General features: G+C 34.2%; 1 long non-coding RNA gene across 1 annotated transcript; it reads right to left on the minus strand.

Moving 5' to 3' along the window:
- Positions 1-358: 358 nt before the first annotated feature.
- LOC138857960 (uncharacterized) lies at positions 359-27,764 on the minus strand. Its single transcript, XR_011397212.1, has 4 exons — positions 27,113-27,764; positions 25,064-26,064; positions 783-1,352; positions 359-707 (listed from the first exon to the last, which is right to left on the minus strand). It is a non-coding gene; the product is annotated as an uncharacterized lncRNA (long non-coding RNA).
- Positions 27,765-27,787: the final 23 nt, after the last annotated feature.

Genomic DNA, 27,787 nt, shown 5'->3' on the forward strand with positions numbered 1-27,787 from the left:
AAATAAATAAAATAGGATTTTCAAATATAATATACATAAGTTATTAGTGAGTTTCAAATAAAATTATCTTTTTAGTTAATTTTAATTTTTATTTAGGCATTTTTAAATTCCGAAATATGATCTGAAGAAACACGTACAGCAGAGCTTTTGAGAGGAACAAGCATGGAATTAAGTGAAAATTTCTTTTTATAATTTATTTTTTAATTATATTTTTATTGCATTACTTTTTTTATATATATGTATATGTATATTTTTATAACTAGTTTTAATTATAAGTTTTGAATTTGTTAAAGATATAAAAGTTATATTATTTACTGCGCAAAAGAATTTTTCACTTGTGATAGACTTACAGTCATAACTGACAAATGGCTGCTATGATAGCTTTTCAGTCATAACTGACAATTTTCAGCTATGATGGATTTATGGTCAGCAATGACTCAGAAACAGACGTAAGAGTGAGCAGTATACATATAGTATAGTGAATCAATTCCGAATACCCATGTGTTAAAGAGAGATGCAAACTCACACACATACGTTTGTTTACATCATTTCATTTTCATTTCAAAGTTTTTTCAGCTGTGACTGTCATATTACCGGTCAGATGACTTTCACTGTTCTTGTAGGGGTGTTACGTCAAAGGAGGGCTCACACACATAAGCACATGACAGATTTATGATTTCGGAAACTTCGAAGATCAGTCACTCTCACTACAACAGGCAAAAGGTGTTGCTTTAAATCAAATTTAGTTATTCTTATGCAAAAATAATGAAAGATGTACTCACCTTATTTTATATTAAATTTTTTACGCGCCGAATATTGTTTTTGTTATAGTTTCTATGTAAAAAGGCAGTGTTGAATAACGATTTGTTAATAATATTATTTTACAATGCTGTCTATACATTATCAGTTAATCAGTCGTTTTTGAATGGTTTTACCTTGTTTGTTTTATTAAAAAGAAACAAATTATTCCTAAAAAGTTTTTGTGTGCTTTCCTGCGCTCTTTTCTATTTTACGACTTCAAATCTGCAATTTGTTCTTAACCGCCTGTACATATCTCATACCGTTCAAAACCGCGAAAGCACACTGTAAATTATCGAATACCGTTGGTTAATTTGGTGTTTTGTTAACAAATTATTTATTCCAAACAATTATGGAATTGAAAGTTTTAGTTATTTTTGTTGTGTATTTGGTTTTTATTTTCAACACTGCTATGCTGGCATTTTTATTTTGCATCGAATTCCATGAATATGTAAAGTCTTGCCATTAACATCCACAAATCCCACCTTAGTTCTTCGGGGACGCATTTATAGAAGTTTATATTACCCAGCATTGAATCGTGAGCTCATTGAAAACTGCAAAACACAATAAAAAAATATATATAATATATTATTTATTGAAATATTTTTGATTTGTGAAAAATATATATTTACATTATTTATATATGATTATTTAGAAGCAAGTGTGTGTTTTAACCTGGGTTTGATCCATTATTAAGATTAAAAAAATATGAATGACCATCGTCAAGCAAAATTCATCAGTCGTTAAAAAACAAATTTAAACTCTCTAATCATTCATACTCTTTCAAAAGCACCTAACTTCATGTAAATCAGATGACAGATAAAAGGTTACAGCCATTTATGTAGAAGGAAAAGTGTGCACTGATCAATTTTTATAAAAAGCAAATACCACATAAAAATGTGTTTTAAACTTGAAAAAATGGCTGAGACATACGATTTGATAAGAAAAGCTTATGGTGATGATTGTATGACTCGTACTTAAGTTTATACGTGGTTCGCACGATTTAAAAATGGTCGTGAGGACTTAAACGGCGACCAAAGCCCAGGTCGTCCACAAGCTAGCAATTGTGCTGAATGGGTGGAGAATGTTCCTGAAATTATTGGTATCGATGCAATTTTTACTACGATAATGTCGGCAGAGGTGTTAGATACGAGTAAAAGCACTATTTGGAGATTTTTAACTGTTTTGGGTAAAAGAAAGGTCTGTGCTCGTATTGTTTCTACATATTTTAAAAAGTAATTCGAAGATTCTTCCAAAAAAAAAAAACGCTTTTATTGCTTCGACATCACCTGACAAATTTATCTTATAAGATCAAGTAAAAGTTCGGAAAAATAATAACGAAACATAATGCAACTGAGGCACTAAGAACAGAGCAAGTTTTACAGGTTGCGATTTTCTGATCAGTTTTTATGAAAATTGAGAAGTTAGTTACATATTTTTTCACGTTTACATGAAGTCAATTGTAAGTCTAGTTATGACCCACTGTCAATAAGAACTGCTTAATTCGAGAATTGATCTAATGATCGAAATTTCCTTTGTGAACTAATTTTTGCCGATATGATATTGCATAATTACTATCCTCTACAACGAATATTACATTTTAGTTTCATTTCGTCGAATCGGCTTACTTATACGTCAAGATATTTAATATTTTCTAGAAAAGTGTTAATCCCGGTCACCTTCCGAGTCATACTTGCGATTTAGTTTTACAAGTACATATCGTGTCTATTCATTATAATATAAAACTTCTTGATTATCTTTGATTGCTTGAATCAGCATTTTTTGAACATGCGTCAGAGATGTTTTTCTTTGATAAAGGCGAAAATGCAAACAAGGCGGTCATTATACTGACCCAACCAATCATGCGCAATTTTCCACTACGCTCTGGAAAGCCAGTTGTCGAAAATATCGATAAAATAATAAAAATATTCTAGTTTGATACCACATAAGCACAGTTTTGATTTCAGAATAGCTGTAAGGAATCATTTATATAAGACTGGCTAAAAACAGAACCTTTGGGTCACTTAAGACAACGTCATATATGTATGAGTAGTATGATAGTTGGCTCTGCAAATACTGCTAAATGCTTGGTTGAACTAGTATTCTTATTGTTTTTTGATTTGTATACTGGCAGTGGTGTAAAAATAGTAACAGTTTCGATAATAGCCTGATTGTACCCTATTCGCCGGTTTTGTGTAACTTATTTAACGCCCACATTAATGTTTAAGCCTGCAATTCTGTATGTGCGCTTAAATATATTTGCAAGTATATCAATAAAGGAAGCGATCAGGTGATCTTCAATCTGCGTTATGAAGGTACGTAAATCGTACGTATATAAATCCATCAAGCAAAAAGATATGTCAGTAGCAATGAAGCAGTGTGGCGGATAATTGGTTTTTCATTATTTTCACGGACAGCGCGTTTATTTTAATGAGAATGCCTTTCACAGTAACAGCATTTTTCAAACTTTGTAGTAACGATCTTTTGGCAAGGACATTATTGTACTCTGAAGTTCCCCGCTAATATGCATCGAACACCTCAAAAAAATAATGAAATCGTCGCGTTCAAGGTATAGCTGTTCAAAATCATAATGAAATTAAAGAATCGGACGCTATTGGTCGTGTCTACACGGTACAAGTTTTGAATGTTTTTGTTTGTGTATTCGCATGTTAATACATCATGTTCGAGGTTCTACAAGCTATATAGAACTAAATATTTTAAATAGTCAAGAACGTCAAATTAAAAGAGTATTATGTGAAGCTCGGTGACTGTTAGTAAGCGACTGCTGGGACGAAACTATGAATGTAGCTGTGCAATGTCGATTACCAGAAAAAAATAAGGGAAAAATCTGCAATTTCAGTAACAATAGCGCTTGAAGTAGGATGCTGCAAGAATGTAAGCTTTTAGTGTGGGTGCTATAGAAACTTTAAACCGGACCCATAAAGGCTTACGAGATAGTACAGATATAATGGGAGGAGTGGTAGTTTTATGGCTGGTAATTTCTGACAAACTCTCAAAGTCATTCAGAGAGGAACATCAACAGATGAAATTAAAGCCTGCATTAAATCATCAAGCTTGTGGTTAAAATTGAAAAATTCAGTTTGTACGAATATGAGGGTACGTCTTCATAATGAATTTATGCAGAAACGTTGTTTAAAATCGGTGATAGTTGTTCAGACTTTGACGACGATGGTTATATTTCACTTTCACATTTGTAATTTAGTAGAAAACGATGTTGATCTAATTTCTCATGTTTTCCGGAATTGAAACAAAATTTGAATAGTGATCCACCAGTATCCAGAGTATTTGTCAATGGATGCAATCAAGGAAATATAATTAAGTACTTCATGTCATGTGAAGCTTTTCAGTTCACTTGAACTATCGATTGTTTAGTCATATACATAAACTTCAATTGATGCTAAATGTACCAATAATGCTAATGCAAAATCTATGTAGATGCTCCAAGGTTATGTAATGGAATAAGGCTTCCGAATATTACATATTAACAGGTGTCGGTAATGGAGAAAGTTTTATTATTTCTCGGATACCAACTATTCCATTTGATCTTCCATTTCTATTCAAAAATATTTAGTCTCCCGTCAAGCTCAACTTTGCTGTTACTATAAACAAAGCATAAGGGCAGACATTACAGATAGCATGGGTGCCCTTAGAAATGTCTAGTTTCTCCCACATTCACCTTTATGTGTATGATATTTAGATATGTAGTGGTCCGTTCGCGAGTGTCAAAACTACTTATACATTTTTGGACCGGACGGAAAAACTTACAAAATAATTTACAAAAATATCCTAGAATAATACTATGTTGAAGTAAATTATTTCAATAAAGCAAGTTGTCATTTTTTGTATGTACTTGTAGTAATTTTCAATTAATATTTTTTATTAAAATGTTCTGAGCTTGGATATTTATTGAAGTAATTCAATGAAAGCGAAGGCGCGAGTAAAACTAGTATATATATCTATATAAATTAAAAGACATTTATTTAAAAATATATTTGTTGTTGAGTTGTTTTTTTTATAAAAATATAAGAAATATATACAAAATGCGTTCTCCAACGCATTTTCTTATTATTTTCCTTGTTCAATTTTATATGGCCACATACATTTGCTATATACATATGTACATGTGTACTTAATTGCCTTTTGCAAAACATTCTCAACAAAGGTGTTTACGAGTGGTGATCTCAAAGCTCACTCGGCATGAAGCGAAATTTTGCATGCATACACACATATACATACATATATACTCTCATACTTGGCATTAGTAGTAGGTAGTTTCTGTACGAAAATGCGAAATATCGAATAGGCGCACATGCTTCGACCGAAAGCTTTTTCGATTTTATATGCGTAAATGAGTACTTATTTATTTATAGGCGGTTGTGTGTGTATGTAAATGTGAGTGTGTATAAACAATAAAACGGCAACTTATAGGCAAATGCGAGTCATGCTTCATACATGAATTAGCAAAATGCGAAGTATAAGGAGCTGGGATGCTTATATTATTATACATATAAAAAAATATGTACTTATGTATTTGTATATTTACACGCCTAAATATGTACGTGTATGAATATTTATCTTCACATATGCCTATGCATTTATGCATGCATTGGTGCGTGCGCATGTTACCCGCATTAGCCGAGCATGTTTGCGATGACCTTCCCACACTGTCATGGCTAAATAAAAAGCTCGGAATACATCATATACTTAAGCGCATATGTACATGTGTTTGTACATAAGTGTGTATGCTCTTATATTATTAGGAGAATATCAATTTATTCAGGCCAATATCGAAATTATGTCTATATAGATGAAAACTAACGAACTGACGAAAGCACTAACCATCAAACATCACATATCTTGAATTAGTTTAACTGGTTTTGAAAATAGACACATATTTAAAAAATCTTATTATACAAAAAACAACAATACTTTCTGGGGAATTTGCCGAATACAAATATAATTGTCCTAAATTTGGCATAAATATGACGTTTTCTGACTAGTTCAATTCTAGGCAAGAAATATTCATAAACGAAGTATACCCTGGACCACACTCTCATGATCGTTTACAAAAACAGATACATACCTATATATGTAATAATAAAAAATACATATGTCTGTACGTATGTATATAAATACAAGATACATAATGTCATATTTACGTATAAGTACACGGCTCAGATGCGAAAAAATTCAACAATCACAAATCGTGCAAGTTTTATTTATCACATCTTTTTGGCCGCAGAGCACCTGCGCCAATGTCACAATGCCACTGTCAGTGCCACTGCAACGCAGGTACGAGTACATTCACACGGCAGTGCTGGTGGTGGAGCCGAAAGGGTGTGTGAGATGCAGGGGCGTCAGCAGCAGAGCAGGATGACCGCCACCAAATCGAATCGGTCATTCAACTCAAACGGAGCTTGAGCTTTTATTTATTTCATTTTGACAATTCGACTTAAAACCACAAAAAAATCCAAAACAGGTAATTTCCACAAAAGCAGGATAGTTTTGCTAAACGAAAGCAATATTAACAGCAACAAATTATTTTTGTACGAGTACTCATAAGCGTATATAGATTATAATTTTATGGCACATATAAGTATATCTAAATAATATTTCATCGCCGATTAATTAAGGTACAAACTCAAACGTACGCAGTAATATTATGTACGTTATTTGTATAATTGGGTGGTGTATTGTAAGATGTGGGAGTACTGGCCATGAAATTAGCACTTAGTTCTGATTTGTACGCTTTCTTATATATTTATATATGTATTTATTTTCAATATTTTGTATATCATTAATGAATGAATGAAAATGTTATGGCATTTCGCATCCACAACTAACTTACTAAAATGGTTGATGTGGCTAGATATCCAATCATTATGATATTGATAATTTTATCCTATGTTTTGGGGTTCAAATGTCATGTCAGAATAATTGCTCTTCGAGCATTTTTAACTATTCGATTGAATGGTCAATTTTTCAATCAATAAAAACCAAGCGAAAATATATTTGACTGTTTTCAAGAGGAAAGCAAAACTACAAACTCAGAATAAACAAGAAAAAACGTTAACTTCGGCTGCATCGAATCTTCTTTTGATCGTTCAGTTTGTATGGCTGCTGAGCAGCTTTTTGGGAAGAAAAGGACGAGTGCAAAATTTCAGATCGTTATCTCCAAAACTGTGGGGTTTATATTGTCTTAACAATAAAAAGTTCATGGTTTAAACAAGCGGACATTGCACTTATATAAGTGTAAGAATATTACCAATAAGTGGGTATTTAGATTCGGTCTTGTTCGTGCTTTAGGATGAGCCATATTTTACAGTGTTCACACATATTTTACAGAGCAGTAATCTAAAATAAGTATAGACTGTTCCTCCGCACTTAATTTTACTCACAATGAATGATTTGGTTGACAAGCACTCAACATTATTAGTGTCTAAAACAAAATTCCTAAACTCCTTTAAACAAATTGAGCTATCCTCAAACCAGAAAGTCATGGATAAGATATCATATAAAAATTTTGGTTCTGATCGGAGAAGTTCCATCACCATTGCCATAAAACTTGAAGGAAAAAGAAATTATAACACTTTTCGGACGTTTTTAGAATACCGTTATAAGCGTTAGCAACGAAGATGTCTAACGTAAAATTCACATAAACTATTTGCTTATGACTTCTCTTACCATTTTATTGGTATGCATCAATAATTTGATTATTTGAATTATTCTTTTGAAGGTCATTCGGCTAGAATTTATTAACAAAGAGTTTTCCGTTTTAAATTGTCTATAAAAGCTAACTTACTAATTAAGCTAACTTGAGTTTTTACTTAATTAATTTTTGTTTTTACACAGAAGAACACCTAGAAATTTATTTAGCTTTTAGAGTAGTGCTGTTGTTCTTAGAAAAGTATACATAGAGGAGTTGTAGATTTACGAAGATAGGATATGAAATAAAACAAAAATACTGAAAAAATTCTTTGCTTTCAATATTACAAACGATAATAATAACACATATCTTATTAATATAAATAAAGAAATAATTTTGTTTATTAATTATTAAAAGCTTTGCGATTTGTTGTTTGAGAGCTATCAATTTTAGTTATACGAAGTTTTGGGTTCAAGAAGTGATTACTGAGAGACCTAGAGAGAGCTGTGCAGCAAACATTAAAGTTATAACAACATTAAATATATCATGGAAATTGAGTTCCACGATTAATGAAACAAGTCCGGGATTTCTTAAACTTACGCAATTAGTAATCACTTTTGTCTAGGTTACATTTGATTTGGTATTATATATTTATACAAGTGTAAGCTGACAACGAAATGGAATTTAAATTTAAAAAGTTTCTAAAATCTTTAGTTATGTATATATGTATATATCTTTAACTGATTACATAATACATAACTATGTAAGTACGCACTTGTCATATGAGAGAAATACAAAAATTCAGTCTTCCTTTGTTCTCAATAGCTTGAAAGTGTAATATTTAAATGTCTTACAGACCATCTGTGATCGCTTGTGTATATATGTAGCAACTATATGTAAGTATGGTATGTTCATGTTCATGTGGAAGCTATCGGGCTAATCCTTTGTTCTTTTAAATAGTAAATAATTGTTAACAATTTCTTCACATCAATTGAGCTGATGGGCAAACAACAAAGATGATGAAACATCTCTTGTTTGAATATAAATATATTTTAATTATTTAATTTGTTTACTTCTACAGATCTTATTAATTATAATAGAAGCATTGCAGTTGTGCAGAAAACAAATATCTGCTATATTTGACAAAATTCACAAAGTATTCACACATATTTGAACTTTTGTACATTCCTCAACCAATCAATGACCAATTTGGTTGGATATTCCTCCGGTAGAAGGAAGGGTAGTGTAAATAACCTTGTCTATTGCGTAGAGCTCTTCTAAATCGAGTTTTTTATACCCTGAACGAAGTTTGTAACACCCAGAGTGAAACATCAGAAACCCTATCAAGTATAACAACCGTCGTGTCTGTTCGTCTGTATATACGCGAACTAGTCTCTCAGTTTTGATATATCAATCTGAAATTGTGCACACGTTCTTTTCTCTTCAAAAAGATACCCATTTGTCGGCTGACATACAAACTGATCGGTCAAAACCTGTATGGAAAACTCTTTCATTAGACAATTTGGCATCGCTACAATCTCCGAACATGGTATTGCTCCAATCAGATCGCTATAACATATATGTATGTGCCATTTAAACTGACCAAAATCAAGATAAAGCCCTTTTTACAGCCTTTTGTGCTATACTTGTGAAGGGTATAATCAAAGTCAACTTTTTTTTTTTTTAATCTCAATAATTTTCTCAGATTTTATGAAACATGTAATATAAATATATTTGTATATTTTTTCCAAAAGTGCCTGTATGGATCATAGGGTCTTGGATATATGTACATACATATAATATAAATATGGAGGGATTTTCAGGCTGGTTACGGTTACCTTCACTATCATAAAATTCCATTTGAATATGCTGCTTTATGTTCAAATAAATATGTACATACTTGTACATAGTTGTATGCTTGTGCGCAGTTAGATCGTGTGGCTGTGCCTAAGTGTGTCTAACCGAAGCGTAGCTCGACCTCAAGGTCGTTTGGCCTAAAACGTTGCTAGACTGTTTAATAACATCACCAGAAGTAGCTAACAGTGTGGATTGTGAAAAATGTTTCTAGAACTAACGTGAAAAGCATATAACATATTTGTCAAATACAAAAACAATAATACTATGAAATAAACCAAAGTTGCATAGGATGAAAAAATTATGAATAGAATTTTATAAAAAAAATAAAAATAAAATAAAATATCAACGGTAAAAAATTAGTTTACCGTTATGACTTATGATGAGTAAACTCCAAAAATTAAACAAATATAAGAAAAACAAATATAAAAAATAAAAAATAATTAGAAAGAATGGTAAATATAACCAGCGACGTGTAAATATAAAAATATAGTCCGTATTATATGGATAGCTTACTGCATTTGGAGGCTTATATTAGAATATAGCTTATTTTATGAATATATAAACACAAACAAATTCATAGACGCTGAGTTGTATTTATTCGTATATATTTTAGAGCATTTGTAGGAAGTGAAGAAAACATCTAATAAACTGTAAATTTCAAATAAAACAATAAGCATTTTACGCAACCTTCAACAGTCTAATACATTAATATACGCTTACTTTGCCCCCCTCCCGCTATAACACCTGCCTTAGGTGAGTAGAATTAGCAAGAGCCAATCTAAAGCATAAAAGCACTGCGTCCAATGCTCAAGCAACAAATAACAGAGACTTAATTCAACGCAAAGTAGCTGTTGCTATTGTTGTTGTGCAGTAGTCGCATTCACATTCGCATTTGCGGTCGCAGTGTCCGTCGCAGTCGCAGTCGCAGTCGTAGCCGCAGCCGCAGTCATAGTTAAATTCACATTCAGTCATATGCGTATCAGGAAGTAAACATTTCAAGGATTGACTCATTAAAAAGTCGAATGCGAATGTGAAAACAAAAACGTTTTCAACGACGGCCGGCAACAACAATGGCAAATGAATAACAAACGCGTCGTGGCAGTGACGGTGATGGCCACGACAATCGACAAATGGCTATGCGACGTCGTATGCGGCAGCGAAACAATCGTGCGTTAGAATGAGATGACCCAGTAGAAACTTTCCTGGTAACGAAATTATATAAAAAGCATTCCATACATAAGTACGGTAGCTCTAATACGAGCAAAGTATTATTAGGTCAGCGCAAAGCTTTTTATGGCGATAAGCTAATTTTTAAACATTTTTATGAAATTCATATGTACAATGAAAATTAAACGTTAAATCTAAATGCAAATTTTTCGATTATAGCTCGCAGTTACTATTATGTACATAAATACAAGGGATTGATCAATAATGTGGCAATATAGACCATTACTTTCAAAATATTGGATTAATGAAACATACAGCGCTTTTCAGTTTTTTCTCCCTGTACCTATGAAAAGAAATGGAAACTGTTTAAAAATCCTCCTCTGATATTATTTTGTGCTATAAAATACAGTTCTTTAATTGACAGAATTACACAACTTTATAATATGCTCATTTTACCCTGAACAGGGTATATTAAGTTTGCCACGAAGTTTAGGAGCTGCCACGCAAACTGAACGAACAATATCAAGTTCTTGTATGGAAATTTTGTATATTTACGAAGATATCTTTACGAAATTTGCTATGGATTATTCTCCAAGTCAACGGTACAATCTCCGCATTGTTCTGATTGGACTACAATAGCATATAGCTGCCATAGAAAACGGTGCAACCAAAGTTATCGATTTTTCTTCATTTAACGCTATTATTAAAACAGCTATCTATATTTATTACAAATAATAAAGCAAATAATATTAAAAAATGTTTGTCAATATTTCTACAAATATGTAAATGACTCTAATACGTTTACGAATGTGTAAAACTAGTATATGCATATTTTATTACTCGTACGTGTATATTAATGATTTAGAAAATTTTGCTGCGCTTTTTATTTAATGCTTTAGTAGAGGGCATTCCGGCTGGGTACTGAAATGCAGTTCAAGCTCAAGAAAATCAAAACAACAAGACGACGAATGATAATAGAAATTCGTTAGGTCTACACACGCTGCTAGTTACAATTCAATTACACATTCGTCTGTGCCCCTCTCACCCCATCACACATGCATACATATCTACATGAGTGTATGTATTGGCATTTTGTTATATGCGTTCAGTATTGCAAAAAGCTCGCACCTTGTCGCTAACCTAGTGAGCTTACGTACAAGTATGTGTGTGTATGTAAATGAATATGTACTGTGCTTACTCGCAATTATACATATAAATATATATATATATATATAATGATATGTACCAGCACACACACATACAATCATATATACAAAGAGGCGTAGTCGTGTTTTTCAAAATTTCGGCAAAATATTTTACTAAACATTATATGCACAAATGGGCGTACATAAAAGCACATAATATATATGTATATACATATGTACATTTACATATGTGTGTATACTAACACATGTTATCTACGCATTGCATATGCATTTCAGATCAGTTCAGACGATTTTTTTAGCTCCACTCAGTTTTAGCTCGTTTCAATTATCGCAACGTTCTATTGCATTTACATACCTACATATACAATTGGATGTACTATGTGGCTTATTCAGCATTTCAATTCATTCCCTCCGACTATACATTCGTATATACCGTGCACTATTTTTACGAAAAGGTGCTGGTGTTAGAAAGCATTCGAACGTGCGTGTGTACGCCGTCGACGCCCCGAAGCCTTTTACAAACACACCACCACCCCACCCCTAGTGACCAATTTAACGGTGAGGCGGCGGGTGTTTTCCTACCCGCATACTTGAAAACAAGCGCAATGAAAATATTATTGAATTGTATAAATATCTTTCAATGAAACGTTTATTTGATGTTTTAAGGCGTTATAGTTGTGGTGTGTTTGTATGCAGGCGTTGTAAACACTTAGAAATAACCTTTTTCATGGCATTTCCCTCTTTGCAATAGGAACTGCCGCTACCGCTTGCCAACCATCGAGCGAGCGGCGATTGCTTCGCTGGGAGGCACGACAGCTAAGAGCTTTTGTATCGGGTCTACTAATGCCCGCAATACGCATGTGTGGTTCGATTGCATTCGGGTTCGTAATTTCAGTTAAATTATTAACGATAACGTCTATCTGCTCACCTATCACTTGAATTCAAAGCTTCCGGTTATTGCTATGTAGTTATTTCTCGCCGCTCTCAAGGTCCTTTGATACTCTAAGTAATAAGTGAACAGAGAGGTTTGTTCACTAAGTTCTTTTATTATAATCGTAAAAAAATGCATTTATATTCACCTTACCAGTTTTAAATTAGGTATGATTAATAGTTGGTAGTGTTAGAGTCGAGTCCCGTTAGATTAAAATCCCAATAATGCATTACTGCTTCCTTTTAGTCTGATGCATTAAGTGCTAAGACATATAGTTTAGTTTGTCTTAAGTTAAGGACTAAAGCTTAGTAACCGTAATAGTAATTTGTACCACTTATATGAGCTTATGATATTTATAACGACACAATCATAGTTTGGTAGATCAAAGAAATTATAAATTTCTTAGCACTCTTTTTTTCGGCTGATAAATACGAGTATTATAAATTATTTTTTTATTCGTTGAGGAAGATTTATCATTACATCATTATACCTTGAAGATGGTATATTAACAACAACTGTTAGGTGAACAAAACTATTACTAACCGTGAGACGGTTGGTATTGCAGATGGGCGTAATCGGACCACTGCCACGCCCACAAAACGCCATTAATCAAAAACAAATACATTGCCATAACTAAGCTCCTAATAGGTTTAATGTGCATATCTCCTAAACCGCTAATGCTATAATAACAAAATTCACTGGAAGCAAATGTTTTTAGCAATTCTATTGTCGGTAAGAAAATAGTTGAAATCGGGTGGCAACTCCGCCCACTCCCCATATAACGGTACTGTTAAAAACTACTAAAAGCGCGATAAATCAAGCATTAAACACGCCAGAGACATTAAATTTTATCCCTGGGATCATATGAGATGACTTTATAGGAACCGCGTTCAAAATTAGACAGTGGGCGTGGCACAGCCCACTTTTAGGTGAAAACCCATATCTTGAGATCTGCTAAACCGATTTCAACCAAATTCAGTGCATAACGTTCTTTTCATATTTTTATGTCATAGTACGAAATCGGACTACAACCACGAATACTTCCCATATAACACCATTTTAAATTCCATCTTATTCTTTCACTTTCCACTATGCAAACCAGGCAACAATGACTGTATCGGGATAAAACTTTGAGTGAATAATGCGATTAAAGTATGCCACCTTGTGGCCAAAAATTTTCTAAATCGAACCAAAACTGTTTAAGCCCCTAAGTACTAAATATGTGGACCCCAGTACCTATAGTTGACCTTCTACCGAAAATATCAGCCAATCCACAAAGAAATCTCAAACGAGTATACTATATGACTTTGCGAGAGTATAAAATGTTTGGTTACATCCGAACTTAGCCCTTCCTTACTTGTTGATCGTTCAGTTTGTATGGCATATGCTATAGTTGTCCGTTATCAGCAATTCTTACAAATAAGTAGTTTCTTATTGAGAAAAAGACGTGTGCAAAATTTCATTCGATATCGCCAAAACTGAGAGACCTCCTCGCGTTTATACAGACAGACAGACACTCTGATCATTTATATATGTATATATTTCATAGGGACTCCGACGTTTCCTTCTGGGCGTTATCACAGTTGCCGCAAACTAATAATCTTAATTCTTTGGATTTGAAATAAAGCATTGGAGCAAAAAATTTTTGGAACCAATGTGAAGAATTCACTAGATCTTTTAAAATGCTAAAACTTGTATATTATATAAATTTAAATAAATATTACATTTTTAACTAAAATTGTTTTAATGTTTTGTTTCAACGTATCGCCAATGTATAATAAGATTGGTAAGCTTTCTTATTAAATGTTTTCAAATAATAATTTTAATAATTTTTCAGCGATTCTGGTAAAACATGTTCTTATGATAGCAAGAATATTAAACATTTTCCCATATATTTGAAAAATGCTTTTGATTATATTTTCGGTAAATATTAGAAAGTAAGCTAGAAGTAAGTTAGCTTTGTTTTGCAATGTTGATAGACGTTTCATACCGATGATGTATATATACAGTATTCAAACAGTATCGATACTTTGCAGTAGTACGTTTTCAAAGTCAGCCTACTTGTATATTACACTTAGAACAATTATTCTCTCATATATCCAATATAATTATTTCCGTCCCTAGTTGATTTTACAGCACATATGTATGTACATCGGTGAAAATGTGTTAATGACAAAGAGTGAGAATATTTTCTAAGCATATCTTAGTTTAATAAATAAAAAAATTCAGACCTTGCCATAGACACCAAATGATTTTCGGACCTTTATAGCTTCTATACCGAGGGATCTTAATTAAAATAATGAGTATGGAGCATAAGGTTATTGGGTGCTAAAACTACATGATCTCGGTTCAAACCTTTACCTAACCCCCCTATACACTTTATATCATACGTTTTGGTCAGTGACGGAGATATATAAATATAATTAAGACAGAATGTTTCGATTAGCATCATCTGATTCGGTAGTATAGATGAGTAATAACGATAAGTACCTTCTCACAGCAATGTGAATAATAGGGTTATTTCTGTTATTAATGTTGATTTTAAAATATATATTTCGGAATGAAACTAAAATTGAGTAATAAAAGTAGGTAAGTACCGAGTGAGAGAAATCAGTCGACAAATTTGCCTAACACTAAAAAAACATAGCTGGAAATATTTCGTATACCTTTCAACTTTCAGCTAATTGCATATAATGTTCGAGGAAAATAAGAAGAAGCACATTCAGAATATGTGTACTATACTTGTATGGTATGTATGTATATATAAATATCAGGAACTATTTAATAATTCATCATAATTATATTTACTGCATTTTTCAAATATCGAAGAACTGCATTTCAGTATTGCCATATGTTTGAATATACATACATATGTATATGCATATATGGGTTCAATAAAGTAAGTATTCCACGGCAAGTTTAAATATTAAGTAACCTAACTTCGGTTCTAAACTCTATTTGGTCACATGCCCACACCCTTATCTATATGAATCTAAATATCTTGTGTACATATGTACAATTTAGGCAATTTGTGTCTTCCGCGCATCTGCAGCCACTTCTTGAACAACTCCCGCATCGGTGCCTTACTACCGCAGCCACGCATTGGCTGCCATGTCTTTGCCTTTCCAAAATGCATCAAATCGAGTGGCATGGCAGGCAGCTCCAACAACTACAAAAGCAACAAAACATAACACCGAACACCCCAGGCGTCGCACATTTCCCGCTTGCATCGCTCACTCAACCAACCAACCGACAGTGAATGTGATTGTTGTTTGGGGCAATTGAACTTTCTTAAGAAATTGCGACATATACACTTTGAAAAGCTCTGGATTTACAAGCAAATGTACGCCAATGACCGAGTTCGGGTGAAAGACCTTCGATAACCATCATCATCATTATTATCATGGTAGTCATTGCATCAACTCACTCGCTTACTCACTAACATTCTCACACACACTCACTCCGTTCGTCATCAATTTATAACGAGCGCGCTCGCTCACATCCAAATAACTCGCTCGCAACCCATCAGGCCAGACAAAATAACCAAACAGGCAGCAAACAGCCTGGCAGGCGAATGTGGCATTGCTCACCGGATTGTTGGCCTGCGTTGTGTTGTCTGCCTGTTGTGCCGCGCTACATCCCAATTGGTAGCATTTCCGCCCGCTCTGCAACACCTCTCCCGCTTAGCTCGTCCGCAAAAACAAAAGTAAGATTCAATGAACTAAATATAAATGAAGGCGCGAACGTACTAGTCAACCGCATTGAGAGTAAGAGTACAACGTGCAGTTCGCGCATTCTTCCATGCAACTCTGGCGTTCGTACTGTGGGACAAATTCCAGAAGTTGTAATATATATACATCTGAATATATAAGTAGATCCTCCGAACGAAGATACCTTCTTTCTACTTCAAGCCTTGTAGTGTTGAAAAGGGGACTGAAGCGATTAATAGATTACCTTCTGATAATCTGCGTACAATCTTATTATAAATCACTCAAAAGTAGAGTCTTCACATAGCAGCTACAAAACGAATAAAATATTAAATTTTAGAAGGGTACCAGCATATAAGCACACCAGTTTACTTATTGTTCAAGGTATGCTCGTATGCCATAATATTCGATAATGTCAAAACAAAAGCAGTTTAACGGAATGTTGTTGAGATCTCAGATCATTGACAATAGAAATACCCCTCATCAAATATTTTAAGTTAATTAATTAGCGGTATATTGTAGAAGTAAACACTGTGCGCTCGGTCTGCATGAGTGGCTATAGGCGAAGACAAAAGAAAAGCAAACATTGCAATGCAGAAATATTAATCAAGTAGAAAAAAGCTCACATATTGGCAGCATCATCAACAAACAGCAGCAACATATTGTTGCTGACAGTAGAGCGGTTTTGCGCACTGAGTTTGTTTGAGAGTTAGAGAACAGAGAACGTGAATACAAGCAGTATTTTCATCTGCACTGTAATCGAAAGAGAGAGAGAGAGAGCTCAAAACATAACTTACTGACGGAAAATGCGTATTTTATATTGATAATCCAATGTTTACAAAATAACTTTTTCTGTTAAGCGCATTTTTTACACTGCTACACTGATTCTCTCGCTGCATTCCGCATTCAAACAACAAGCTCTATTCCAGCAGAACCTACTCAACATTCTGACATTGCAGAAAGTATGCGAGCGCGTATGTTATGTATTATATATCTGCTCCGTTTTTATTTCTGATGACGTAGTCGGCTCTCGTGGAGAGTACGTACTTTAGACGTAAAAAGCAAGGCTAAAGTTTACGTTTTATTTTCGTTGGTTATTTTTTGGTTTGGCGGGAATTATATTCTGTTATTGTTTGTTGTTTTCTATGTGGTTGTTGAATTTTTTTTCGTTGCATTTCTGTTTAATTTTTAGGGTATCCCCTGTTTTCCTTAGCAATGCAAAGACGGGGCGAGAACGTGAGACAGGTTGCTATTTTCAAAAATCTTACTGTTAATACTAAATAATATATGTATGTATATTGAAAAAAAACGTTTTAATAATTTTAAAGTGTTTGTTCTTCTGCAGATCACTTTTGGGACGATATAATCAGAACAATAGCAGCTTTCGGCTGCTAATAAAAAAGGGCCCCTAACAGTTCTTAAATTAGAAGTTTACACGAATGGAGCACATGTCGTATGAGTAACATTGAGAACTCAATTATACATGTAGCATATGTATAATATTCAAAATATAGCATTTCCAAAAATCGTTTAAAATTACTTGTTTGTGAAAATTACTAAAGCGAAACAATAAAGTTTATATTGCGATTGGAAGAACTTTTATAAATTTTGTGAATTGTTTTCGAATAAAACTTTTTAAGACCCTTGACTTTACTTAATTAATTTTCCTAGCGTGTTTGGAATGTAGTAAATAACGTGGGGTCACTCCATGAAAATGTGAACCTCCTAAAATAATGATGAAAATGATGTTTGTGCAACTATGCTATAATTCTTTGTACTTTCCATTAAGTTCTTTGTACATATGTATATACATATATATAGCTACATATTTAATAATACAAAAATTGAAATTTCATATATTTGTATTGCTATATAAAATCTAGTCACTCTTTTCGAAATAACCCGAGACAATGAGTATAAAAACAAAAAACCTTATCTCAAACTCTTGACAGGCCATGAACTGTCTTTATGCTCCAAAAAAACAGTCATTTACCTCTCCAAGTTATGCTTCGATTTGCGTTATGACCACCAATAATTAAAACAACAACAATAACTGACAACGATACGCCAAAGTGTAATCACCTAAAACGAGGCGGCCGTAAGGACAGTTGTGGAGGTAAGTGCACGCATCGTGTATCTTGATACCAGTTTAATGGCACCAGCGCCGAAAACTTTTAGTTTTACACGGCCGTTCATGCGGCGGTTCAGGGACCTGCATACGATAGCAAGCACCTACAACAATTGGTTATAACTAAACACTTATACAATAACAACACAACTACAGATGCAGCAATGTCAATCGAGTTTTACCTCTGATAATGCCAGCGAACTGCGCTTTTTTATTTCTACATCAAGTTCGTAATGCCAAAAATAAGTACTACACTTTTTTTATAAATGAAACACAACAACAACACACACGCACTGTACGAGCATAAGTTCAGCTTTGTATGTGCAAGTGTTTATTGAATAAGTTTTGCGTATACACTTAATGGAGAATACGAAGAAGTTAACCGAAATAGGCAAAGTAAAGCGGCAACGAAACCCGCCAAAAAAGCCTTGAGGAAGCGCAGAAGTCTGTCAAAGGCAGCGAGACGCTTCAGCGCTGAGAAACTTGGATCCTCAGCCATTCTATGCTACCCAAATACGTACATCTCGTATGGCGCCGCGAGTAAAAGCGAACGGACGGACGAACCGTCGTGAAGCCGAAATCAAAAATAGTGCTGAATTTGAAGCCGAAGCTAAAGCTTTTTCGAGGTCATAAAAGTTTTTGTGAGTTTAAATCAAGGTGAGTCACCTTGGCCTTATTTTGTTTTTCGGCTGTGTAGTGCGCGAGCAACCAAAAATGAAATCGAAAGAGCAAAAGCAAACGCAAACACAAAAACAAAAGCAAACGTTTTGCACTTCGTCGGCGTTAAGCGTAAATGAGCTGCTCGAACTACGAAGTTGAATAAAACTTGTGCGCTGGCTGGCATTGTGTAAGGTCATGTTTTCAAATAACTTAGATGAATGCTTGACAGAGGGACGCAAGAGCGCAACGGCGCAATGCTTTCGGTGTACGGTTGTCCGTTGGCGCGCGCGGCTATGACGCGATGGCTATACCATAACTACCACAAAATTAGCAATTCAATAAAAGAACAGGTAAATTGTGTTTCAAAAAAGGGGCGCACATGCTCCAAAATACTTATGAAGATACAAAGGTGTGATTATTGTTAAGAGTGAGCGTTAACAGTACTAGTGATACAGTTAGTATATGTACTTTAGGTGTAGGAGAATATACAAGTGATGTATGTATGTATGGTATACAATAATATATTCCACAACTATGTCTCACTTGAAGATTTATTTATTGCTCTTTAGTATGCGCCTATTTATACAATCAACAGGTTATATTTTGCCACGAAGTTTGTAACACCCCGAATCAAAAGTCGGAGACACCATAAAACATATCCATATACAAATATATATGTACATGCAAATATACGCAAACTAGTCCCTCAGTTATTGAGATCCAAGGTAACGGTGCAAAATCCAAAGAAATTGTTCAGATCGAATCACTATAACATATAGTTGCCGTACAAACTGACCGATCAAATTCAAGTTCATATAAAGAATATTTTCTATTTGTGAAGGGTATTATGGCTTCGGTGCAACCGAAGTTAATGTTTTTTCTTGTTGTTTATTAAAGCCAATGTCTAGCGTCTCATTGCCAGAAACTTGTGTTCTCTGCCAAGTCTTTGTCAATTTTTTACAAGTTTGTCTATCTGCCGAATACTTATGTGCCTATTAATTTTGCTGCGAGCCTAATAAGAACTTACAAAATATCTTACCGTTGCCGCAACGCAAATTTGAACTCTTCCATCTCTAGTGAACGTTATATACCCCAAATACACAGGTAGATAGCCGAAAACAGGTAAAAACAAATTAAGCGCACGGCTCACAATGAAAGGTCAACCATTTCGCATCAATGCCAAAACCACTAATCTAATATTAGTTAGTTGTTATTTGTTGCTGGAACGCTAGTTACAGATGCTTAGACAGCGTGTGATAAAAATTTGTATAATCGCATAAAATTTCTCGAATATTTATGAGCATAGGTGAGTATAATTATTCATACAAGTATCTATTCATACCTACAAGTATGTATGTTGCCTAACTAGTGAGAGTAAGACGCATAAATCATTTTAAGTTGATACATTTTCTCAATAGCCAAAATTATTACCAATATATTTCATTTACACACTTATTCATTCACTCATTCAAAAGATTTAATTGGCTATCCACTATAGTTTGGTGACCGTTTTAGGCTAATTTGTCGACGAGATGGAATTGTAGAAAATGTACTACTTGTAAGAATGTTAAAAATGTTACATAATTTTTAAATATTTACAACGTTAGATACTGTATTCTTTGATGTTTACTTAAGAGCGACTTAATAAGATTCAGAAACAACTGTTCCTATATACACATAAGCACTGTGGCAATGCTTATGTAATAACATTATGTACAAATATATATTAATGAATTTATGCGCTAGGTGAAATAAGAATTGAAGGTTCTAATTTGTTAATGCCGACTGTTATGACAAAATTAAGTGCTATTAACATTGTTCTCTTTGATGAGATATTCATTTAAACAAGCAAAGTTTAAACTCTATAAATATATTGTATATGTATGTAAAACTTATTCATATTTATACCGGGATTCTTTTCATATTGACAATGTGTGTCTCAACAAATAAACTCCCTTTCATACTAAAATTCAGCATGCCTTAGCTCAATTTTTTCTGCTGAAACTTTATCTGAGAATACTGTTAGCTTTTCATAGCGCAACAAGCCTCGGTCTATTAAAAGCCAGTAGACTACAATATGCAACGATTCTCGAAAATTGTTTTCTCCTCTGGATAATTTTAACAATGCGTGCGTTTCAAAAACAAGCACTCAGATAATAAACTGTGCTAAAACAACATCTGCTTTCAAGTACATACCACACATGCATACATAGAAATCGTAAAACGCTTAGATCTGCTACAATTGCTATTGCTCAACTCACGTCCATCCACGCTGGTACCAAATTATTATTTTGTTTAGCCACTATTCATTTTCTTTCGAGCCACTCGAACGACCGCCCTGCCAGTGCCACCGGCAACAATATAACGTTTCTCATTGTTAGATTTGCATATATGTACGAACATACATACACACAAGCATGCACGACTATAGATTTGCTATTACTATTCTTACTATTATTTTCATTTATGTTTCAAGCTTTGCTAGTGTGTGTGTGTATGTACAGCTATTTGTGTCTATTCTACAAATAAGCAACTACAATATGTTTAGTGCGAGTGAGTATTTCAGTTTTTTAAAGCGTGTTTACAAAACCTTGAGCAGTGAAACATAAGTTAACTGTATTTTAGTTGACATTGTGGAAAAGCACGTAACGATAAACAGTCTAGGCGCTCTAAAGAGTCAAGTCGAGTCTAGCTAGCTAGCACATTTGTATCGTATATATATATATACACACACACACACATAAGGCAGCGTGTTTGCACAGAGAGATCATAGAAATTAGATGACTGTAAGAAACGGGATTTGACCGAGATTCCAAAAAAGTTCCCAAATAATGCTCAAAATGACGACCTGTCCAATATATCCGGAACAGACCTAGATGGTATTAGAATACAAACTCATCACCCCTTCTTCGTGCACCTTGTTATCGCGTTCTGAAATAGTATCTCTCGTAAATAATTCTCTATTTAAAGTTTATATGCTTTTTTATGTTATTTCTTTTTATTACAGTAAAATCCAGTTCTGAAATTGTTGTTGCGGTTTATATCAGTTGTTATTAGTGTTGTTAGTGCCACTAGTCTCGTTTGTTTGTCGCATTCACTGCGTTTTGTTTGGAATACGAGGCGTAACAAGTGCACTAGTCAATGTCTAGGTCATCGCATAGAATACACACACACGCACACATATATACATGCGCCCGTATTTACGAGCGCTCATGTACATAAATATGACAATGAGTATATGAAAATGCATAGAATTTTAGATTGCTTTGCTTAGGCGTGAATGTGCGCATGTGAGCTTGGCTGAATGTGTGTGCCAGAGTAAGTGACAGTTATGAAAGTGATCTGGTGAGTTCACTTTTTCAATTTTAATTCAATACAGTTAGCTAAGACCGAAAGAAAGTGAGGGAAATTGATTACATGTTTCGCCACACTATTAATAGCAATGCTTTCGGCAAACTCCCTTTCAGGTGGGTGTGTAAAAGCCAGATTATCCAGATATCAATAAAGTGATTGTTAATCCATCTAAAATATGTATGTTGTAAGAGTTGGTGTTCACAAAATATATTTGATTGTTTTGAAGATTTGCGCTCATAAATCAAAAGCCAAACCCTGTACAGCTATTTTTACTAAATGGCATGGATTATTGTCCAATACAATCGAAGTTAGAGTTCTTTTTTTTGAATTGAAATTGTTGTTTTTGTCAATATTGGTAAGAACAAATGCGAAGCTTATTTAACATTTCTTCCAGTTGGCAACCCTCTGGGTTATGCACTCATTTTTGCCACGATTCAGCATTAAAATATTTCACCTTATTTTTGTTCAAACTGTCTTCAAGTGGGTCAATATACGATATTAACAAAATAAAAAATATGCGAATCCGAAACACAAAAAATCAAATTGCATATTGGGTACTTTTGATTTTGGGGTCAGCAAGCATATATTGGTATTGTACAGGGTGGCGCACTTATTTTTTTTTTTTTATTTGGCAACTTATTATTTAAATTTTTTAAAAATTAATATTTGGGATACCGAAAAGAGGGTTTGGATAGTGTGCAGTACCATGCTTTGCAGTTCGTCATTTCCGTTCAAAGGGAATTTAGGCGGGATTTTGGCGGTACTCCCCTGAGTAGTTGGACCATTATGAGGTTGATAAACATGTTAGCCTAATTTGGAAGTATCGTGAAAAGACCGTAACATCGAGATCCGTATGTTGGTGTTCAAGAAACAATCGCGGGAGGCAAATCCAACAGTTTCGACTCGCAACTTGGAGTTAACAGACGGTCATTACAACGGGTAATTCATGATGACTTAAACCTGTTTCCATACAAAATTCAAATAACAAGAAGGTTAAACCCTATAGATTTACCTATTCGCCTATAATTTTGCCAAAAAATAATTGAAATGTCCGAAGAACGCAATAACTTGATAAATTGCCTGTTTTTGTCTGCTGAATCCCATTTGGATCTTAACGAAAATGTAAACAAGCTAAATTGCCATATATGAAGCGAATCAAATCCAGAAATAATTCACGAGACGGAACTTCATCCTCAACGAGTCATTGTGTGGTGCGCAGGTTCATCAAGATGTATTGTCGGTCCATACTTCTTTGAAGAAAACGGTGAAACAGTAACTATCAATGGGCACCGTTATTGAATGGCTTTTTTTGCCCAGAACTGCGCCGAAGACATATCCGTTTTAATAGTGATTGGTTGCAGCGATATGTAGCAACTGCACACATAGTCAGACCGGTTATTGCGGAGCTCCTACGAAAATTTTGAAACAAATTAACTTTCCGCTGGCCTCCAAGATTACCTGACCTGACTTCACCACACTTTTTAATGGGATTATATCAAGCAAGAGGTGTACAAAACAAAACCCAGAAATCTGACTGAATTGAAGCAGTCCATTAAATCAATAATTGAGGCAATCCCGACTTCAACCCTTCAGGCCGCAATGAATAATTTTCAAAATAGGTAATTAATGACATAATTTTTAAAACTAATTAATTATATAAAATAAAATTTGCTATACAATAAAAAAATATGGTAAATGTAATGCATTGATTAAAAAACGTTTAATACAGTTTATTTTTGTAGCACAGTTCCTGCGCCACCCTGTATATAATCTTTTTTTAATTATCGTGTGAGCTTTATAAATTAAATTTAAATTTATAAATAAAATAAGATAAGAAAAGGAACGTTAACTTCGGGTGAACCAAAGCTAGAATACTCTTCAAAAACAAAAAATTTACCATACAAGAACTTAACTTTGATTGTTCGGAGATTGTGCCGTTGCCTTGCATTATATTCTATGCCAAATTCTGTAAAGATAACTTGTCAAATATATATCCTATAGAGATCCAATATCGGCGATTTCGACAAATGAGCAACTTCTTGAGTAGAAAAGAACGTGTGCAAAATTTCTGATCGATATCTCAAAAACTGAAAATATAGTTCGCTACAGGCAGACGGTCACGGATAAATCGACTCAGATCGGAATGAAATGTTTCTCGAGATCAGGGAGGTAGGTTTGCTGAACATAACCCGGAACATTTTGTGATTACTGAAAATAATTAGTCATACTTAAAGCGTTGGAATGCATTTTCTACTCATTATTATGTAATAATTAAAAAGAACAAAGAAGAATGGTCTACAATTTTTTAGAGATTATACCAAGACATATCCAGACATATCCGTTATAATAGGGCAATTGCAAGGAAACATCCTCTAATCTTGCAAATAGTAAAAGAACTTTAAAATTCCGTCTACCCATTTTAACTAACGTCGCTCCTTAATTAAAAGTTATTAACAGTTAACTAAAAAGTAAGTGAGCTTCTCTTAAAAAAACTAGGACCTGTTGTCCTTCATTTCAAACGAATATATCTATATAAGTATGTACATAAGAGATATTTCGAGATAATGGATAATAATATCTTTCGGAATTTTCATGGATGTGGGAATCATGTGTATTAAGTGTACTAACCTTTTGAGAAATTAAAGATTCACTCCTTTAGCTGAGCTATTATCCTCAATATAAGCAAATACCAGCAAATGATAATGCGAAGGGTCGAAATAATTCTTTTGTATTTTTTCTTTTTCAATTACATTACGTATTAGTTTTCTACACTTTCATATTATGTCATGTGCATTATTTATCCATTGCACACTTTCTGTTGTCGATTCGTGAACATTTATGTATTTGTTTGATAACAACAACAGTATGGACAGCGGTCGGAGAGATCTCACAGGAGGAGAGGCAGTTAAAGCGGCTCAGCGTCGAAAACAGAGCAATTTCAGCATATGCATATAAGTATGTATGTATATGCAATCGCAAATGTAAATATGTACCGTAGCTCAGTGTGACGAATGCAACGACAACAGTAAAAAGCCCAGTAATAATACGGCAGTGACAGTCGCTTCGGTTGCTTGTAGCTGGTGTCTCCGGCACTGGCAGTGGCGGTGGCAGTGACGTAAGGAGACGCCGGAGGTCGTACTCTGCTACTCTCGCAACGTTTAAACAGCAGCACACTCTGTCGTTGACCCCGTGCGATGCGATGTGATGTGATGTATTGATATCGCATGGAATAGTAGGTTTATTGCCCTTGGGGTAGACGATATTCGTACGAGTCGAATTCATTCACGTTATATACATAAGTATTTATGAACACACGCTTTATCGACTGATGAGTATGCCCGCGCAGTTGTACACATTTTTTTTTTATAAAAAACAATACATTTTAATAAACACAAATTCACTAGTAATAATTTTTTTGACTTCTTGTCGATTTATGTGTAATTATTAATTTTTTAGCTTAAGTTATTTGTAGTCACGTTGTTATTGCTATTATTATCATATTGTACATTTGATTGCCCGAATTTCCTTAAATTCTCTGGGTTTTCACATATTCCGAAATTTTGATCAATTTAGGCGCACGAATGTAATTTATTATTGTTATTGTTGGTATTGTCTGCTTTGCATTAATGCTAAAATGAAATGAAATGTACACTCATTCAAATATAAAAATCACACAAATGCATGTATGTATGTACATATTTGCATTTGTATATATGTATGTGTATGTATGTACATGTGTATGTTGCGGCTATAGATTATAAAAAGCTCGACTAGAGGTAAACGGCAAATGCATTTCACGCTTCCTCTTGCATTGGCCGTGGCATTCACAGAAAACTTAGCGACTCAGGCGGCGGCGACGGCGGCAACGCTTTCGAGCACTGCTCAGGGACTCGTACGCTCGCGTACAACTGCATCGACGTCGACGTTGATGGCCAACAAAAACAATGAAATATGTATTCGTTTATTATAAAGCAAAATCCATGTGTTACGCGCTTCCAATTGTTGTTGTTGTTAATGTTGTTTCTGTAGTTGATACTGATTGCAAATAATAATGGCGATGATTATGATTACGTAGATGATGAAGTTGATCGTGCAGCCAAGCAGCCGACTGACTGATCGCTTAAAGTCTTTAGCAGTGCTCACTAAATGCAATTGGCGCAGTTACTGTTGCAGCGGGTGTTTTGCGGCAGAGAGTTTGCTGCGCGCTGCTGGCAGACTGACTGGATGGTGGGTGTCAGTGACACCTTCGCGTAAGCAATAATATTGCCAAAAGTTCAAAATTCGACGTTACGAAGTCTTTTTGTTGTAATTGGTAAAAAAATAAATTACGAAAATTTCCGCGTAATTTCACAACATAGATTTTTCGCTTCTTTTTAACAGCTGAGGTTTTTAATGACTCAAAACGTTTTCTAATTTAATAATGGGAAATTTTAATTTTTTATAACTTAAAAATTATTTAACGCTTTTTTCATTGAACAAAATTGTTGTGTCTTAATTTTGCTATGAATATATGTATGTTTCTAAAAGAAACACCGAATATTCAAGTTGGAGTTGATTGCAATCAATTCACACTTGCAGGTTTCAATAATACACACTTCAAAATTTCGGCTTTACTTTCAATATTTACACACACTACTTTCATTATTAATGCTAACCTTTAATTTTTTAATTTTTTACCTTTTGAAAGTATGCGTTACAGGAAGGCACCACTTTTGTCATTTGTGCATCAGCAAAAATGTTATTTGTTTACATATCCATATATATACATGCGTATGTATGTATTTCATAATTTTCTAGTTAGAACTTTATTGCTGACTCGTTATGAGAGTAACAGAAAGTATTTGATCACGAGCAGCTCAAAATAATATTCCACATCGCGGGTAACATCTATGGTGACGACACCAACACGCCATTGGGTCCAATAAATGGAGACGCGATTAGTGGTAGGTCGGTATCATCGTAAAATTTAAATTGTATTTCCGCGCGACTTTTTTTATTTGTTTAACTGCTACCGAATAAGCAATTTAAAATGCGAAACCGAAAAACGAAAACGATGCGGAACAGGCGAGCGAATACGCGATGCGAAAAAGTAAAAATGTGTCGGAAAACTCGCAAATATCCGGCCGCTTAACACACACCCGCTGAACGAATTAATCAACGGTTATTTGCAACAACCGTCTTTTGTCGCAGTCATAATAAGACTAACATCTCACAGAGACTCAGTACAAATTGTCTGCGATTCGCGCGCTTCGCGAAACCTATAAACAACTGCGACCGTAACAGGCCGATGCAATAGCAGCAACAGCAGTGGCGATAACTCGTGAGCGAATCTACAGACAATCAACTCAGTGT

This window comes from Bactrocera oleae, chromosome 6 (assembly GCF_042242935.1).
Source record: "Bactrocera oleae isolate idBacOlea1 chromosome 6, idBacOlea1, whole genome shotgun sequence".
Taxonomy (NCBI): domain Eukaryota; kingdom Metazoa; phylum Arthropoda; class Insecta; order Diptera; family Tephritidae; genus Bactrocera; species Bactrocera oleae.